We start from the raw sequence: 20,264 nt of genomic DNA, 5'->3' as shown, positions 1-20,264 counted from the left end.
CCACATATATATATGCTTTTAAATGCTATTTTCTCAGGAAATACTGAACAGATTTATACCAGACCTGCAAAAGGCACTTCCTTGACCTTATGGCTACCTCTCTGCCAAATTTCAAGTAATTCTGTTCAGCCGTTCGGGCTGTAGCTGTGTCTAAAGGTCCTATGGAAAAATGCATGGGGAAAACGCGTTTTGGGACCCCCCTTTTTTCTCGGCCCCTGCTTGACGAATCCCCCCGAGACTTTCAGGGTAGGAGCGGAGCGTAGCGCCCCACCTATTTTGAAAATTTCGCGAGGATTCGTCGACCGGCGCCAAAGTTATTCCAAATAGAATGTTGCGGATTTCCTATGGAAACAGGGTCCTAACTATATCTACCTACTGGCGACCGCCAGTAGGTAATATATATATATATATATATGAGGGAGATGAGCACAGCAGTATCGGGTGAGAAGTGGCTGCCCGCTGAAAATGCGAAGACTATAATTGATCATGAGATGTGACCATAATGCTGGATAAATCATCAACAGAGCCCTGTTTAATTCATCATAGATGTTGCATTATGGGAGTTTGAGGCCCCACTCATTTGACATCAATGCCGACGCAAGAAACACTTGCCGTTTCCGGATTGGTTGCAGCCCTACCAATGAAGTGAACATTAGGCTATTTAAAAGACTGAATGCTGTGCGAAATACATAATGATTGATGGCACCGACGCCGAAATGCGTTTGCTATAAAAATAAATCTTTTCACTGACCCCATGATTGCTCCGAAAATCTTGTGGTTGTTAGACGCCAAGACTAGTTCACCTCGCGTCTGCGGAGGCACCCCCTGAGCGTTCGGCTGCCCAGGTGAAGCGCATGGTGGGATATGGATATATATATATATATATATATAAGTATCAACATTTATGTTTTATCTTAACCGACATAGTGGTATTTTCGATGTAATGCTTCTAAAGTATTGGTGTTAAAGGTAGTATGAAAGAACATTTTTATAAAACACATATTTACAATTTCAGTTAAGGGGAGATACTGTGATTTTTCCTGCAATCACTCAATTTTTATTCACATAAGAAAACCAGAATTAGAAATCTGGGCTCCATGTTCGAAGACCAAAATGAGTATATGTGACTGTTTTAATGATAAGAAATTCTAAGAGCTAGTCCTTGAATTTGGAGATATAAAGCATGCTGCCTGTTCCGCCTTTTCACTCTACAGCAATAGTAGAAAGTGTCCCATAGCTTTCAATGGATTGGACTTGTTACAAGAAATAAGTTATATTCATTTTAGCGTTTGCTTGTAGGTGCTTGAGACTTGTTTCATTGGCTTTTGTAAGATCCGCAGCTCCTGTCATTTTGTATTTTTGAGTTTTCCAGAAGAGGGACCTAATTCATTCAGAATGCTAATATTGTGAGTCATTCAGGATGACCTGCTCTAATGGACTATTGACTCCAGCCTGCTTATGGGAACCCTTTTTGTCCCTCTGAAACCTCAGTTAACTATCACCACATATTCATTTGAGTATGATAAGTGGGATGTCGCATACATAGAAGACACCTACTATTAGCAGGCCAATTGTTGCAACACTGGATAGAGGTTATTGAATTTCTGAGTGGAGTTGATCCCTTTCTCTACCGTGTTTTATGATTGGAGTTCTGGTTCTCAGAAAACACTACGGCCATGTTATATGTGAACATATATGGCGGTACCCACTACCTGTACCTTTTTCTCTGATCCAGCAAATTATTTAACTGACATATGATTCATGAGATTTTTGTCTTAGCCAGCCAGGCCCTTCACTACTCAAGCAAAATTCCTGATCAAGTTAACTCGTGCTGCCCGCTAGTAGGAAATATACAGTGCAGTAGCCTACATGCTACTCTGTTTGGGAGTTTGGTTGCTAATTTGTTTGCGCCCTGACAGAACTACAAGTATGCCTTGTTTGAGTCCTGACTGTGTAGGTATCACTCGTCCCTAGGTATTTGGCTTCTGGTTGGCAAGGAAGGACAGATTCTTCTTGGTCATTTCTTCTAGGTTCTGGCATTTTGTTTTTATCCATCTGATAATGGAAGGCCATCTACCACTGTCAGTGCCCAACAATCTCCACCTTCATTTTCTATTTATTGAGCTTGGCCGCCAGTTTTCTGAAGCCTTTAGCAGTAGCCACCCGAGGCAATCAAATGCTAATCTGTACACTGTAGATCCACCCGAAAAGTGGACCATCACTGTCTCCAGTACAGGAGCTAGTGGCTCAGATGGTGGTATTGTGCTCCGGCTATGAAGTTCAATTATTTATCACCTAAACTTGATAAAGTACTTTTTTTTTTTTTTACTCCAGCAAGACAGTTGGGATCCAAGTTGAGCTGCCGGTTATCTTTAGTTGCAATTATAGGTTAAAGAAAAACGAGCACAGTTCAAACTCCTCATCCATACTTTCAAGGTACTACATAACACTGTCCCAGCATACCTCAACAATCACCTCTGCTTTCACAAGGAGACACCTCCGCTCGTCCGCACTCCTGCTTTCACACATTCCACGTATACGAAACAAACAGATCATGCTGTCGAACCTTCTCCTACATCAGTCCTTAAGCATGGAATGACCTGCTACTACCTATAAGAGCCTTCTCCTCACATCTTGAATTCAGCAATAAGCGGAAGACCTAGCTGTTTAAGTAGTCCCACTAGGCCCCAGGTTCAGCTAGGCTCACACCTGCTCCGCGACAGGATACCATCATGGGTGATAGGCAGTTCTACAAATCTACATAACATAAAAAATCCAATGATTTTTTTTTCCCCTCTGAAAAGAGTGATAGGAAAGCACCATTTTAAGGTAGGTTTAACCTGTTTCTTCTAGTTTGAAAGGCTCATGCTTTGGGGGTTATGAAAGACTCTTTTTCAGTTTTAAATCTCTGGATATTGTGCTATATTATTTACCTGGAAGACTACTTTTCTGAATGCTCTCACATCTGATAACTGGATATGATCTTTTTGGTTTTGTTGCGAACATTGTCTATTTACAAGAACTCATTAAACCTTTGTTCCTACTGAACGTTATTTGAATTTTCATGTTAATTGGAAGAAATGGCTTGCTTCTTTGTCAACACTTCCAATGAACTTAAAATGGTTCTTTAATATTTAGTTTTGCTCTTTTATCCTTACCGGAAAAAGGCTCCTCACTATCACAAGAGGGCTTTTCGGACATGTAATGACTTCTATTGAGTAGTTAGGGTTCCTAGTCTTCTATTGCATAGCATGGCTTAGTATACACTTGAATGTTTAAAGTTTTTTTTGTTCTCCTTTTCCCCTCTCAAAGGACTTTTCGGTACCTACAGTTGTTTTTTTCTTATTACATGTCCTCTCTGAAATTGTCTTTGGCAGCAACATTGGCCACATCATACGAGCTGATACTTAGCTAGACCACCTCGTCTTAAGAATTTGTTTAGTACATTCCTTCTAGACAGACAATTTACCATTTAAAAACGTTTATACTATTCATTCTATCCATGACACTGGATTAGGGAGAACTGGACACAGCAGTGAATATATTTTACTTAATGTAGTGACTCTTTTACTGTTGTACCTCATTTCTGACAATCCTGCTTACTTATCATCCTCTCTCCCTCTTGGTGTCACAGGACAACTGATAACTTAGGTGTGGGTGCCTGGTGTATCGGAAGAGGAGCTAGTGGCTAATTACTACCCTGACTTCTGCGGAGGTTTAACCTTTGTGGTGCAAAAGATGATCTGACACCTGCTCTGCAGCACTTGAGTCCAGAGGAAGGTCAACTAAGGAGTATCCGTACGAGAAGCACTAAGTGAGTACTTTACATAATATGGCAAGTCTGACATAAAATATCCCCCAGAGAGAATCTGTGGCCTGTTCCTCAGTGGGTTTACATGTTGGTCATTACGATGTCAAATGATAGTCAGCCCTCACCATCCCTCTTGTCTACTTTAATGTGAAGTTTAGATTCATAATAGTATCTTCTTTCCTTTAGACTCTTTGGACAACCTTTAGGGAATGTAAATAAAGTAAATCCAAGTTAGGGAAAAGTTTTTCCTCTTATCATTTTATAGTTGCTGCGTAACTGCTAGTAAATCCAAGTTAGGGAAAAGTTTTTCCTCTTATCATTTTATAGTTGCTGCGTAACTGCTGTGACCATCAGAAAACATTATAAAATATATTTAGATTTTGTCATACTTATTGACTCTCCTTTCTTACTATTCTGCATGTTGGAAGCTGTGAAACTGTAGTATCCATTTGTGGAACTTGGTAATCATTCATAATGCCTTTGTATCACAATTCTTTGTTCTGGGTCTACATTCAAACATATAGTTAAGCAAAATTCTTATAAAGCAGTATTATAAAATCCTCGCTCACTAACACCCATGTCTAATTTCTTTTGGCTCTGACCAAAAGGGAAGCTCAGTTAAATTATGTTTAAACTGTTTGGTGTTGCTTTGTTATATGCATTATAATGTTTTTTTGAGGGGTTTGACCGCAAAAGATGTATTAGTCCCCCTACTTGTTAATATTTTCCTCTAAGTTTGTATTGCTTAGGAGACTGGTTGTTTCCTTGCTTGACAGGTAACTAAAATGCATGGGCTCTAAATTGTTTGAGTGTTATTATCACTAAAAGCAACAGGAGTGGCCCTGAACACCTCTTGGAAACGAGGTCTTATAAATACATTTGTCACAATAAAAGTTTCCACAAGGTATTATTGTATAAGTGAAAGAAAAAAGGATTAATTCGAAGGGTGTTCTATAATTAATCAACTATGCTGTCACCTAATAAAATAAAATAGAAAGTCATGCGCATTTCAATATAAACCATTAGCAGGGAATGAAAAAGTTCCTCGCTGTTGTAACCGAAAGTTTCAGATCTATAAAAATATTAACATCGATAACTTCGAAAACCACTTGGAGTCTACTCTGAATGTCTGGCCTCCCTCCACTGATAAAGCTGCTGTGTTGTATACAAAGTGGCAAGACTCGGCCTGTAATAAGGCGGTCCCTATCAAAGTCTGTACATCTAGGAGATCAACACCTTCTGCTCCTTGGTACAATGAGAGTCTTAAACTCAAAAAAATAGAATGTAAACATCTTGAACGTATGTGGAGAAAAGACTACTTGCCACTCTCTAAAAAAATTTACAGAGACTGCCTTCTCCGCTACAAAAAACTGCTCATGGAAGCTAAAAAACTGTTCTATGGGGAACAGATTAATAATGCAAAATCCTCCATAAAATAATTATTTAGTACAGTTCTAAAACTTACTACCCCAGTTTCGGCCAAACCTAATGGCAACCCGGAATTTTGTGAACTCCTGGCCTCTGCCTTTCAGGATAAAGTGGACTCTATCTTTTCCTCCTTTAGTATTTCACAGGCAGAAGAGTCAATAAAAGATACTGGTGACTATCCTGCTGGTAAAGAGACACTACCTTTGATGAACCATTTTGAGAATATGAGTGTCAATGACACTATAAAGCACCTGCAGGTAATCAAATCCGGCTCTCCCCTAGACCCCTGTCCTGCACATATAGCCAAACTGGTATCGAACACCATTGGAGCTGCCCTTACCTCTGTTTTTAATAACCTATTTAAGTGCGCACTGTTCCCTAAAATTTGGAAAAAAGCCTCCATCCTTCCCCTTCTCAAAAAGGCAAACTTGGACCCCAAAGTACCAAATAATTACAGGCCCATCTCTCGACTCCCATTACCAGCTAAGTTAATTGAAAGAGAGATGAACAGCCAGCTGAGTGAGTTCATTAAAAATAATGAACTTCTTGATTCCACTCAGTTTGGTTTCCGCACCGAACACAGTACGGAGCTCGCGCTAATCAAGTCTACGGAAGAAATCAGAGAAACATTGGACCAAGGTGGTTCGGCTATCTTGATCATGTTGGATCTGTCGGCGGCCTTCGACACGGTACACCATGAGGTGTTGATCGATCGATTAAACGGGAAAGGGGTCACTGACGAGGCTCTCGCTCTTTTAAAATCCTTTCTTTCTGACAGACATCAAACTGTAGATATTGGCACAGACTGCTCTAAACCTTTTTCCTTGCCCTGTGGGGTTCCCCAGGGCTCGACGCTTAGTCCCACACTTTTTAATGTGTACGTGTCTCCTCTGGCAGCTATCATCCGTTCTTTTGGCTTCCAACCTACCTCTTATGCCGACGACACACAAATAGTGATGTCCATTCAAAAAGGCAAAGAGGATGAGGCCGGCCGGGATTGTTACAATTGTATGCAATCCATTGCCGGTTGGATGACAGCCAACTGTCTGAAGCTTAATGCTGGAAAAACTGAGGTGGTCATTCTTGGTAAACCCTCAAATCTTTGGTCACCTAGTTGGTGGCCTCAATCCCAGAGTTCACTTCCAATTCCCACGGAAAAAGCAAAAAATCTGGGAGTTGTGATAGACTCCAGACTGTCCTTTGTTGATCAAATAAGTAAGGTGGTCTCATCCTGCTTTTTTATACTCAGGATTATGAGGAAAATCAAACGTTTTCTCCCTGACGACTGCCTCAGAACAGTAGTCACAGCATTGGTTATGTCCCGCCTAGACTATTGCAATGCTTTGTACATAAATATCCATAAAAGGCAGCTTAGTCGATTACAGACAGTTCAGAATGCTGCTGCCAGACTCCTTCTGGGTATCCCTAAGTTTGTATCTATAAGAAAGGGACTTAGGGACCTTCATTGGCTACCTATGCGACAGCAGATTGAATTCAAAGCCCTTTGCATTGTTTTCAAAACCCTGGTGGGATGCGGGCCAGAGTTTGAGGAAACATCTACTCTGGTATACCCCTTCCAGGGCACTCCGTTCAATCTCAGCTAGGCAGGTACAAGTTCAACGTGTTAAAACAGCCAGTTGGGGAGGCAGAAGTTTCTTTTATTGTGCTGCTAAACTTTAGAATAATCTCCCCTTGCAGCTGAGAAAGGCTCCTGACCTCCTGGAGTTTAGGAGGGGTCTTAAAACCTGGCTTTTCTGCTAACAGCTCCCTTCACTCACCATCTCAACCTTTTAACCAGTAGGCAATGCATTTCAGCGCCAGGACACCTAACGGTAAGAGTGCGCTTTACAAGCCTCATTAACATAACATAACATTAAGGACTCTGAGGCGAGGATTATGCTGTCCTTACTTCATTTTTTTCACAGCAGCCATGTTAACCAGTAACCACAATAATAAAAAAAAAAACTTAGTTTCCTATAATCCTCAGGGAACAAACTGAAGTTAATAAAAAAAAAAAAATCAGTCCAATATCCAATCGGGGAGCGTCATGCCATATAAGCCACCTTGTCTGTTGCCCTCTTTCTTTATGCGGCTGAGCCGATTTTGGATGTTCCTCATTCTTGTTTCGAAGAATCAGTTCCTGTAATATAAAGAGCACTGGTGAACCCGGGAAACAATTCCCAATGTCAACAACAACAAGCAAAGTTTCAGCAAGTAAATGTGCCAACCATAAAAATACAGTAAAGATCATACCAAGGATTCAATACATATGCACACTTGACCAGGAATCAAGTTAGAAGTATACCATACAGCAGAAATCACCTGAAAGCACTTTACTTACGCTCATACTAGATCCTAGAACCCAGGTGGGCCATCACTTATGCAAGGGTGATTTAATCCTCGCTTTTGAGTCCTTAATAGGATTGAAACTTTCCGTTGCGAATTTTTCATTCTATGGCAGGACCCGGTAGTTCAAAGCTTGTCCACTACCAGAGCCTCAATGGAGGAGACTGGTTTGAAATCAAACCTTTTAAAGGTTGATTCAGAAGACCAGTCCGCTGCATTCAAAATATCCTTCAAGCGGGCTCCTCGAACAAAAGCTTTGGAAGCAATTGCTCCCCGAGCGGAGTCTGCACCAAACATCTTGGTGTCAGTTCCCGCTTCCTACATGAGTCACCACACCCATCTTGCTATGGTTGGTGAAGAGACTGCTCGGAAAGGGTTTCTCGAAGCAATTAAAAGTTGCTTCTCTCTGTGGGGACGAAGCTCCGCTGTCATACTCTCATATGCCTTGATACATCTGACCACGCACCATTTTGGCATCTCCGGAAAGAGAGGCTAAGAAATCACTCGAGGATTACATTGTCTGGCAACAAGTAAGGTAATTCCTTCCGGAGTGAAAAACCTTCCTGTGATGTCTAGGGCTCTAACATCAGACACCCTCCTGCAGGAGATCAGGCACAACAGAATGGCTAACTTATCTGATAACTGCTTCGGGAGAGCTATCTGTAGCTTTACCATGAGGATAGAAAATGTAAAACCTTATTCACGTCCCAGAGGACCGAGAGGACCGAGTACCTGGGTTATGGAGGCAAAGAGAGCATAATGCTGCGAAGCAATTTGCAAACCAAGGGATGCTCTCTCACTGGGGTATCTGCGATTGCTACGTGGACCGTGTTAATCGTGACTCTACACGTATTCACTGATCTATAGGCCATGCCTCGTGCTGTTAAAAAGGCCAAAAAATTCCGAATGTGTACAGTGTCCGTCCCCATGGGATCCAGACTCATTTGCAGAGAGCAACCCTCCTATTGAGACCAGGCTGAATGGTACCTCTTACCGGTGCCATCCACCCAAGCCCATGAGAGGAGGTCTGCTGCATCTCTCGATGAGCCAGGGACTTGTCATCTTGCCCTGTAATCCTTCACACCATGAGCTGAAAGTTGCAGATGGTGGAATTCTTTAATGGATTGGTGAGAAGATGAGGAGACTGATGTAGATGGGTTGAAGAAGCTCAAAGTTCCAACAGAATTGGAAACCACATTTGCGACTTCCACAGAGGTGTGATCAACACCACATCCACCTTTTGCCTGTGCACTTAGGCGATCAAGCGCATAATCATGGCGAGCAGGGGAAAGGCATAACCCTGCTCCAGTGACCAACCCTGAAGGTATGCATCGGTCGCGACTTCCTCCGGGTCTGGTCTCCAGCAGAAGTACTTGGGAAGCTGGTGGTAGAGACGGGAAGTTAACAAGCCCGATCATGAATGGACCCCAGATGGAGAACAGGGCCTGAAACATCACTGGAAGAAGTTTCCACCATCTGGAATCCCTGAGATGGTGAGAGTGCCAATCCACTCCTAGGTTGGCCGAGCCTGGGAGGTGTTCCACCATCACCGAGACATCCTTTGTTAGGTTAGAGAGATCCCTCAACTGAGTGCCTCCTAGATGGTGATGTAACGGACCACCACCATATTGTCTATTTTTAGCAGGACACACAACTACACTCTGTCCCTGATCCAACATCTGTTACTGCAAAGGAACCTGCCATCAATTCCAAGCAGTTGATGTGAAGGGATTGTTCCTCGGCGGACCACACCCCACCTGTGGCGAATTGCCCACAGCGAGCCTTGATGATCAGGTCCGGGTGGAAGCCAAAATTTGCATGCCTATTCCACGCCTCAATGTGGGATAGCCACCACCGAAGCTCTTTTGTGGCCTTCTCCTACAGAGGAATAACTGAAGTATGTGAGGCCCCGGTGAAGGTGAGATGCTTTCAGCTGTTGTAAGGCCCGATGGATAGAGAGGCCCCGGAAAATGGCCTGGATTGAAGACGACAAGAGACCTACCACTCTGGCTATCTGGCGGAGGGAGGCCCTCTGTTTCGCCAGTGTTCTCCTGACTTTGTGTCTCATTTTTCCTATCTTCCTGGAAGGAAGCCTCCGGAAGTCAGCACTGAATCTATCACAAACACTAGAAAGGTGATGGAGCACCGCAGGGATCAGAGTAGACTTCACTTGGTTTATGACAAACCCCAGGAACTGCAGGAGAGTTACTGCCATCTGAAGGTGTTGAGATAGCACCTTTGGGCATTGGTCCATCAACAGAATATCATCCAGGTGTACTATCATGTGTATACCAGACGCCCTCAAACTCTCTGACTGGTTTCAGAACCAGGCCGAAAGGTAGAGAGGTGAACTCAAATGTTTGTCCCCGTCATTGAAATTGGAGGATACGACTGTGCAGTGGAAAAATGGGCACCATGAGATAAGCATCTTTGAAGTCCAACCGGGCCGAAGCAGGTCTCGGAGGAGGTGAATACCCTCCATCTTGAAGTGGCGATAAACTAGCCACTCGTTGAATTCCCAGAGATTGATCACAGGTCCGGACTACCATCCTGCTTCTGGACCAAAAAGAGATTGCTTATAATACCTGAAGGATGGTGTTCGGAGTGACAAATTGCCCCTTTCGCCAGAAGCTCCTGAACCTCCAGCTGAATCAGCGAGGCCTCCAGCCCCGAGAAAGGGATGTGATGTTGGCTGAAAAGGTGACCCATAGAACTCTATATGGAACCCCTGTACTGTTTGTAGCACCTAGGCATTTAACGTAATCGTCCGCCAACTGTCCAAGAAGTGTGCAAGGTGACCCACCAAGCGCGTGCATGAGACAAAAGAAAAACTCACTGTGGGAATTTTCATTGGCCTCTCCTCCACGGGGTCTCTTACATTGACCTCTGTGGCACCATCGCCCTCTGGTAGGGTAGAATCCCCCAAATAGTGTTGGAGGGAGGATTTATTACAGGACAAGGAAGCTAGGGGCGGTACTCAGAGCCCCGGGAGCCACCACAGAACTGAGCAGGAGAGTTAGTCAGGGACAAAAGGGGCACCTTAATTTGAACCGGGGTGCCTAGGAATGCTTGCTCTAAAATCGAAGAAAATAGACATGTGAGACATGGAATTGGAGGCAGAATACAATGGCAGTTTAATGAGAAGATGCAACTTCAAAGAAACTGCAAGACAAAGGCATAAAATACAGAATTCAGATAATCACATGGAGCTCATCATGATACCCTCCGTATCTGCACTATTGTACTGTCAGAGAGAAAGAGAACACATTTATAAGTGCAATTGAAGAAACCGGTTACACCAAGGAGAAACGTTTCAGAGTATAAGAACTCTGTCACCTAGGAACTCTCACGTTTACTCTAGAGCAAGCATTCCTGCAATTACAATGACTACATTATGTGAATACAAAAAAGGAGAAACAAATAAAGAGAACAATGATTAAACATGACAAGACATTTCATATGGGTAAAATACAACATAATGCTAAGCAGACGCAAGAGCTTCTTTTGCTCTTGGGGAAAACTCTACGCAGTCCGTAACCCACATACAGACAGCGAGGTAGTCCGCTTGATGTTTGTGAGTGCTCCCTATTTATACTGTTTTTGGGGTTCTTTGCACGCAACTTCTACCTACGTAAGTTACCCAAAAAAGCTATGTCTGCAATAGTTACCAGACATCTGCGGTGGCCACTTCCTTAAAACTGCAATAGTTTCCAGACATCTGCGGTGGCCACTTCCTTAAAAGCATGTACCAGTCCAGGAAGCCGCCTACTGTATGTCGAAAGAATAGGGGGATGTTGAACTCATACAGTGAACTGAGCACTCGGGTAGGGTGGGGGCTACTGGTTTGGAGCAGAGTGCCTTGCAGAAAGAGAAGCTGAATATAATTTGGGTCAGACCTGCCATCAGCCTGCTATACAGCAAAATGGCAGACCTATGGTCAATTTAACAAAGAAGGGCCTACACAGGGGTTTTATGCTGGCTGAGTGGTAATTGTCATATAGTAACACAGGACCCGCTGGTCAATTTAATACGGCCTACAAATTAGGCTGGCAGGGCAAGGACAAGGGTCTCATAATTCAGGTGTGGCCAGAACGGGCCAGGGGCCCCCTATGATACAAAACCTACCCTCTCTCATTCCCCCCTCTTGTTCATAATATGAACAAACTCCTGACAGCATACCTATCAGGTCTTTGAGGTATTTTGTAATTGTAGACGCATTTAGGGTGGTCCCATTGTTACTTCTACAACTTCTATACGTGCCAAGATATTCACATTCCCTGTTCCATGCTTGTTCTCCCTTTGCTAATTATGCAGTTCTCAGGAGGTGCAACTGCTACGTACTCGGTATTTATGTCTACAGAAGAGGATACTGCACATTAGGACAAACAGGTATGACATTGTAAAACATGCTCTGCCAACCGTCCCCTTGTCCCGTCTTCATCAATGGTAACTCATTCAATGTGGTACAAAAGTCATTATAATAGCAGAAAAGTGGGATCAATGCTGCTAGTGGCACCCATGATCATTTTCTCGAATTGTTCTGAAAGTCTTGAGCAAGTCTTGAGGCATTGTTCCAATCGTTGGTACGTGTGGCTAGTGTGACTAGTTGGAAGAATGTCTTATCTTCTGCTGCGTCTGTACTACGTTCCAAAAGAGTCTGCTGAATAATGATGTAGAGCCTCAGAGATGATACCTTTAAACAGAAAAAGTAACCGTTGGTGCCCGTCTTCAAGTAATTTGAGAGGTTTGCAAGCACTTCTTATTACTTGGGCACATTCGATATGAAGAAACAAAGTGAAGAAAAGGTAAAGATGTCTCGTTGTCACAACTTGTAGACTGAGGGGTTGGGGCGTCGATGTTTCCAGACGTTCTTTAGGTGACGTATCCTAGGGGCCCGCTTACACACGCGTCCTTTCTCCTCTGTGTAGCACGTGCAGCCCTTCAGGATGAACTTGGGATATCATTCCCACTCGGTAGTTTCTGTGGAACACATGTAGCTTCTGTATGGCTCCTTGCCCCTTTCACAACCCCTCAATCACATGTGAGATGAACGCCGGTCCATTTTCAGAACCCAAAAGCATAGGTTCTCGAAAGCGCGGTATGAACTCTTTCAGAAGGCATTTGGCAATAGTTTGTGGATTGCTGTTCTCGAATTGGCATGCCTTAGTCCATTTGCTGATCATGCACACAATAACCAACACGTACTTGTAGTTTTAGTAGGGGATATGTTGATGAAGTCCATTTCATGTGGGGAAATGAAGTGTCCTGAGGCAGTGGAAATACAGCTTTAGGAAAACAGTCTGGTCCTCCTATCACATCGTACAAGTATTGAACCATGAAAAAAGACAGGCCATGGGGGCAAGCATTATGGTTGGTAAACATCCCTTTCCATTTGGGCCATATTCATATTTAAACATTGTACTACAGCTTGACCCAACAGAAAACCCAGATGAAAACCTCTGTCACAGTAACACCTTTAGTAATCAAAACACTCATAGTTGTCAAATTGTGCCCAGGGATGTGTAATTCCTATAGCCCCACGCCCAGGACACATCGGTTTGAGGTCCTTTGGCTGTCAGTTTACAGTACCAAACTAAGGATCTGTGAAAGGCACAGTTTGCAAAAAGGACAATATCTGTGTCCATGTGCTAATGCTGAATATTCATTGATGCAAAGGCTTCATTATCAGGGTGAGCGCTCCTAGTAACTGTTGTAAGCTCAGACTGCACTACTGACAGTCGTTATAGTATGAAAATGTGTACACACTTCTTAGGAATGTGAGACTATGTATACTGCTCTCAGAATGCTTGAAAGCAAACCGATAATTCTTTGCTTTTAAAATAAAAAGTTCACAAAATGAATGCAAAACATTTAGCTAAATTACTGGAATAAGGTAGGTACCATTTCTTTGCAACATAAAAATAAACAAGCATTGGTAAAGCCAATGAAATTGTTGTTCAGCCTTTTGGCTTTGTCAATGCACAACTTGTCTTGCCAATATTTTCATGAAACCTCATTGGTGTGGGTGTTGCTGGGCCCTCATCTTTATAACAAACATTGGCAAAAGCAGAAACTGTTTTGGCCTCAAAAATCACACATTGCACAGTAGTTCCTGGCACTGGATAAAACAACTGTGTGTGAATGTGCTCCTTGGGAAAGAACAGAATGAAGTCACTCACAGTGAAGCTAGCCAAGAGAGGGAGGGAGAGACAACATTTTACTAAACATGAAAGGTCATTGTTAACGCCAGACCTACTTAGGGGCAAAATCATGAAATAAAGTGCACCCATGTCCTTGAATTAATTGCAGATATACACCTGTTGTAAATTCATAAGACTACAGAAACCTATTGTCAAACACCCCGAAACATCGCACCTATATATTAAAACACACATCAAATCTGCACACATTGTTTCCTTGAAACATTACGCAATTACGAAGCACATAATTACAAATGATCAATACCTAAACACAATATAAACACAACATTACTACTTTTCTTTACTCCTATCCTCTGTGTCCCTGGCAAATGTACTGCATCTGAGAATGCATTATAGCACATTCACCTTACACGGTAATCTATTCTTCCCATATTCTTGTGAAGATGGCGATGTTCCTGTTGTGGCTGATCACCTGTCCTCTTCTTCTTTGGACTCAGGGATGATGGGGCGGACCCTTCTCCTTCTGCCTGAATACCTTAGTAGAAAGAAACTTCGCAGCGGGTGTTAATTTATACAAAAACATGCTTCTTACATAATTTCAATGCCACTTTGATGCTCAGTTGATGTGACCTATACATATATTAATTGATCAGGGAGAAGTATATGGGGCGTTAAGTTGTTGTCAGAACGTTGTAATATTTGTGATTGAAAACAGAGTGATCCATGGGCAATAAACCACTTTTGCTTTCTCTCAATTTATTCCCTTTAAACAGTCCATTTAGGCATTGCTGAAAGCTGTTGCTGCTTTTATATCAAAATGGTCACATGGTCTAGCTGTCAGCCAAACGTATAGGAAAAAGTGGTAGGCTTGAGCCTGTGGTAAATTTCCCTATTTGTATTCTATTTCTAACCAGACACGAGGTGATGAAAACAAAAACATTGAGCCCATGTAAGCAAACATCCCAAAGACAGAAAATGCAATACACTTCTTGGAGACACAGAGAAAAATCTAATAATAATAACCTCTAATCATTCATTAACCAAGAAAGAAGAACCCAAACAGAAGATAGAAACTTTTAAGGGAGATAAAAACTTGTGGTGGTCGAACTGCAAAATATATGCAACCACCTCTAAAATCAGCAACTCCAATTGTAGAATATTGCAATACTGAGCATTGCTTACTCTATGCATCTACTTTACATCTGCACGTATTATTTATTCTTTTGTATTTTCCTAGTACTGGAGCATCCTACGAATCTCTGGTTGTCTCATATCTTGAAGGCTGCACACAGCTGTGCATATCCGAAAACATATTCCTCACTTCCTCTCACCCATCTGTATATAGACACATACATATTCCTTCACTGAACTTCTCCACGTGAAACCAGAAAACACTGTATTCAATCTCGGCTTCACCCGTTACCAAATTGTGTCATTCTAGGCAACTAGTCCTTCTTCACTTCCACAAACACAAATACACATACATTTTTCTTTCTACAAAATCCTATGTTCACTACCAAACACAGGAAGCACCTTTCCTGCCTGGCTCAACGCCCAGAATCTGTGGTCGGCCAGGACTGCTACTTCTGAAGGCAGCCTCAAAAATCCGTTAACCCTTCAACACCATGTGACATCCAGACACATGTTGTATTTAATTGTATTTAAAATATAGCTTATTTTAAAATAATATGGCTTTTTTTGTAAAGCGCACGTTTACTCAGAATGGTATTGTGGCGCAAAATAGCAAATCTTTACTGTTCCCCTAACTCAATGGTACTAATTTTATCCAACTTGGAAAGATGAAAGGCTGAGGAGATCTGGCAGCACTTGACGTGTGCCCGTGAAGTCAAACCATGGGTATGTCTAGCGTGCATTCCACTCCATCATTTTATCTCTAAAGTGACACTAACTTTCTTGGCCATGAAACACAATTTCAGGATTCTTCCCTATTAACTAACCCCAACTGTGTGCTCTTTGTGGCAGCACTTACTGGATCTGCCCTAGCATGATGGGCTACTGCTTGTGCCTGCTTCACTTGCTGCTGAATTTGGAACGCAGGTAGGAGTAAATAATTCTGTACTTGGTTGCTCAGTACTACAACATTTGGTGTACTCTTCAGTGTGAATTACAATAGGCCATCCAAATAGAGAGATATTAATAGTATTTTAAACTGAAAGTGTCTCGTTTTCTGCCAGGAAACTATATTACCTATATTGATGGCTTTTTTTAGTCCCTTTCATATTGTGGACCACGACCCAAAAACATCAAGAGGAACAGCTCCATTTAACCTGGTATTACAACTTCCATCATTGTGCTCTGGGCGGTAAGGGACGGCAGTCCTTGACCTCATCTTATTATGTCATTCCTTCTTTTGTGTTACTGGCCTATCATTTGACGCTGGGCCAAGTCTAGGGTGTAAAGCAACCAGAAAATGCAAAAAGGTGCTGTGCGTTGTGGCAAAAAGTGCATGCAAAAACCTTTCTCCCCTTCCTACTACCACTTTACTGAATATTCAAGTGGAAGGAACCTGTACTATGGGTGCAAACACACCAGAAAGGTGAGATGAGAAGCCTGAGGTGTCACTGTCAGAGAACAGAATGTACTTAATGTAGAGTGTTATGAGTTAAAATAGTGGAGCCCATTTAAAACTGTGCACAGAAAGACGTAATTTAAGAGTCGTGAAGGCAGCTACTTGGAAGCTAGACACAGTATTCACTGGTAGCACCGCGCACCAGTTGCGTGGTCTCTAATTGAACCTGTCTCAGTTAAAGTGGGTGTGCTTGGCACGTACCCAGATGTTCCTGCTTATCACTTCTTGCCGTAGTGCACAAGAGACGTACACCTACATATAACATCTCCTGTGGTACCACTGTAAGAGAAAGAGATGAGGAGGGCCCATAGGCAAAATAAGAGAAAGTATTTCTCTTCTAAAAACAAAGGTCTTACGTTGAAGTGCCACCTTTATTTATCAAATCATTAACCCAGCAGAGAATATATTCATCAGTTTGTTAACTCCTGAAAGGCTATTCAAAACTACAATTGTAATTCACCAAAAATAGTAACACAAAAATAGATGTTTATGACGCTCAATTATCTAGAAGGCAAACCCTTAAATGAGAAAAGTAATCGTGCAAGGATTTAAAATTTCAATATACATTTAAATGCAATGAAAGGGTGAAATTTCATGGTCCTGGGGCACTGCACCAAGGGAGCTTAATTTGTGGGGGGTGCTTCTGCAAAAATATGACAAAATAAACAAGTTAACGATAGGGAAAAGCAGCTGTCTGATTTATATGAAAGAAGAACCCCTTTTATTAAAAGAAAATTCAATATATAGAGCCTGGAAGTCTTAGTAAAGTCTTGACATTTAAAGACACATTTCTGGAGTGAAGAACAAACTCATGTAATGCAAATATATTTTAAATCAATGAAAATACTTTCAAAATGCAACATACACTTTACTTCAATGCTAGGAATGCACATGTCAAGTTAGGAGGGACAACCATTAGTGCTTTGCAATAATGTTTCACAATAAGGGCTATGCAGAGGAAAGAGAAAAAGACCATTTCAAAGCACAATAAGAAATCCGAGCTTCAGCCAAAGATGCTCAAATAGAGGGCTGAAGGGGTCACTGCAGCAGGGTAGTCCGTTGAATGGATTAAGGAGCAGATCTTTATACTCTTTTAATGACGCACAGTTGACCACAAAAGGACAACATTATCAGGTGCCTCTGACCTATAGGACATGACGTACTTGTGGTCACTTCTGAGAAAAAGGCCTATAAGCCAGGTAAGCGAGGGGAGAGACGCTAAATTGCGAATCGAGAGAAGGTGACAGACATGATATCTATTCAAATACACCGCACGTAGCTGAAAAAGGAGAACAACAGAGGACTCCCATTACAAATATGGAGAGAGAAGTCAAAAAGGCGTTGGCTAGTGCCAGACCTAAGGTAGAAAACCACAATGCAACGTGAGGAAGGAAGAAAAGTAGCTCCGCTTTTGGAAACTCGCAGTTGCAAAAAGAAGACACTGTTAAACGTTCAAACAATACAATTTACTCCAAATAAGTAATCAAAATTCAAAACGAATGTGAGCTGCCAGATGCAGTCCCATAAACATGTATCTGTGGCTCACAGTGAGACACCAGACACAACCTCCTGTCACCACGTACATCCCTCAAAGTATAAATGTGAGGAAATAGTCAAACAATTTGAGATATGTTGTTGTGCACTACGTGGTCAGTTATCTGAAAATGATTTGTGCTAATTAAATGTGGTGCTGAGCCATATGGGTCAGACAAGGGGCTAGGGGGTGGCAAGGGGTAACTACATAATACTATTTATTCATAATACTATTTATTCAAAAAAGGCAACAGCTCTAATATATAAAAACAGTTACAATCCTAGTTATTATTGGTCCTAATTAATGTGAATAGCACTGGAAATGGGTGCTGGCTTTTCTTTTTCTTTTATTTATTTATTTTCATTCTTAGAAATATCTGCTGTGCTGATGGGGGTGGGGGGTATTCCTGTATGTCGAATATGCACACAGGAAAGAAGGCAGCACTAAACAATATACCTGTAACAATTGTGGCGCTCAAAACTTTAAATCACAGAATCTCTGGAGTTATCAGTGGCAGATCAATACATGTGGAAGTGCAAAAAGCACATCTAAAACCCTCCCTAGTTCTTGAATCTCACTAATGAAACCAGTCCTCTGCATTTGGCAGTGATCTTCTGTTACAATAATAACCCTACCTAGCAGGTCTTATCCTAATAAAACGATACAGACCAGTCAACATCAATTCAACATGACCATCATGTTCTTATACATTCAATATAGATCTGCATATCATAAAACATATCATCAAATCTGCATATCATAAAACATATCATCAAAAAATACAAATAACAAAATAACTGTGCACGTAAATAATATGGCCTTACTAAAAGCAGTTACTGTGCCAACCAGTGACCCTTACTGTAGTGCCCATATAAGCACCAACCACAATAAAGTGCTACTATCACACTTAATAAACCTCTGTATGCATCATTAAACAATATCCGAAATCATACAATCCTGAAAGTCTACGTGTGTTTCAAGAAAGAAGCAAGTCGGGCACGTTTAGAGGGTTTCTATTTTCAAACAATGACTACATACTTTGCCCACTGAAGGACAAAAAAACACGTGCTCCTTATTACAATGGTGCACACACAAAAGGGAAACTGACACACAAATACCCAAAAACACTTAAACATAATATCCAAAAAAAAAAAACCATCCCGGGGAACCTCTTAAAATCCTCATAAATCAGGCGATATCCGTTATCCAGTAGCTAAGTGGACCGACAATATCCAACCTCTTTCCTACCTTGTATTGATGTAGGAGAGCCTCCACTGTATCCACTCAGTGGAGCACTTTTCTATTGCTGAAAGAATACGATAGTAAATCGAATCTCTCCTTCTCTTCTACCAGGCCGACCCGTAGCCCCCTGATAAAGAGGCGCTCTCTGTTTCACTATATACAGAGAGACCCAACAGCAAGCTACACCAAAAAGAATAGCATTGAAAAGACTGCAGACATAAACAGCCTCTCCTTATCCCTTATTCTTTTTACTTTTTTATTGTCTTTCTTCTATGCCTGTTTTCCTACAAAAACAATGTAAAAATGTAAAATGTAAAAATGTAATAATAAAAAAGAGCTAAATAAGCCCGTGAAAGGCGCAAGGCGCAGCCTTCTCCTCCGGGCACTCAAGACAAAAACAATAGCACACACATCTATATATAACAAAAGGAAACAATAAACCAACAACTTCCTGACCGTACTGTCCAGCTCAGAACTCCATGTCGCACACACAAGCCTCCCCAGTTAAAAATGTCCTTAGCGAGGCCAACCAGACAGGAGACAGGAAAGAACTGAGAGCCGAGAAAAACACAGAAGCCTCACAAGCGCTCCTTTCATAAACCGTTACCAAAGCGTCACCTCACGTCAGGTAGTTATAATACTCACCCGAGTGCTTGTACTCAAAGGCTTCGGCCAGAAAGGAGTCACGAGTGCTCAGTCTGCGTCCCCTCGAACCCAGCCGTTACTGCCCCCGTCTGCAGGCACTGCTACTCCGAGTCACGGCACCAAAAATGTTGGAGGGAGGATTTATTACAGGACAAGGAAGCTAGGGGCGGTACTCAGAGCCCCGGGAGCCACCACAGAACTGAGCAGGAGAGTTAGTCAGGGACAAAAGGGGCACCTTAATTTGAACCGGGGTGCCTAGGAATGCTTGCTCTAAAATCGAAGAAAATAGACATGTGAGACATGGAATTGGAGGCAGAATACAATGGCAGTTTAATGAGAAGATGCAACTTCAAAGAAACTGCAAGACAAAGGCATAAAATACAGAATTCAGATAATCACATGGAGCTCATCATGATACCCTCCGTATCTGCACTATTGTACTGTCAGAGAGAAAGAGAACACATTTATAAGTGCAATTGAAGAAACCGGTTACACCAAGGAGAAACG

At 42.0% G+C, this 20,264-nt stretch overlaps 1 protein-coding gene across 4 annotated transcripts in view; it reads left to right on the top strand.

The window, feature by feature from the left end:
• The window catches only part of STK33 (serine/threonine kinase 33), a 1,543,521-nt gene that overhangs the window by 101,261 nt on the left and 1,421,996 nt on the right, over nt 1-20,264 (top strand). For all 4 annotated transcript variants that reach the window (XM_085648124.1, XM_085648123.1, XM_085648121.1 and 1 more), the window contains exon 2: nt 3,635-3,814. The gene's annotated coding sequence lies outside the window, so the exon portion shown is untranslated. The remainder of the gene's footprint in view (nt 1-3,634; nt 3,815-20,264) is intronic.

Source organism: Triturus cristatus, chromosome 3_2 (genome assembly GCF_964204655.1).
Source record: "Triturus cristatus chromosome 3_2, aTriCri1.1, whole genome shotgun sequence".
Taxonomy (NCBI): domain Eukaryota; kingdom Metazoa; phylum Chordata; class Amphibia; order Caudata; family Salamandridae; genus Triturus; species Triturus cristatus.
This window is presented reverse-complemented; position numbering and strand designations above follow the sequence as displayed.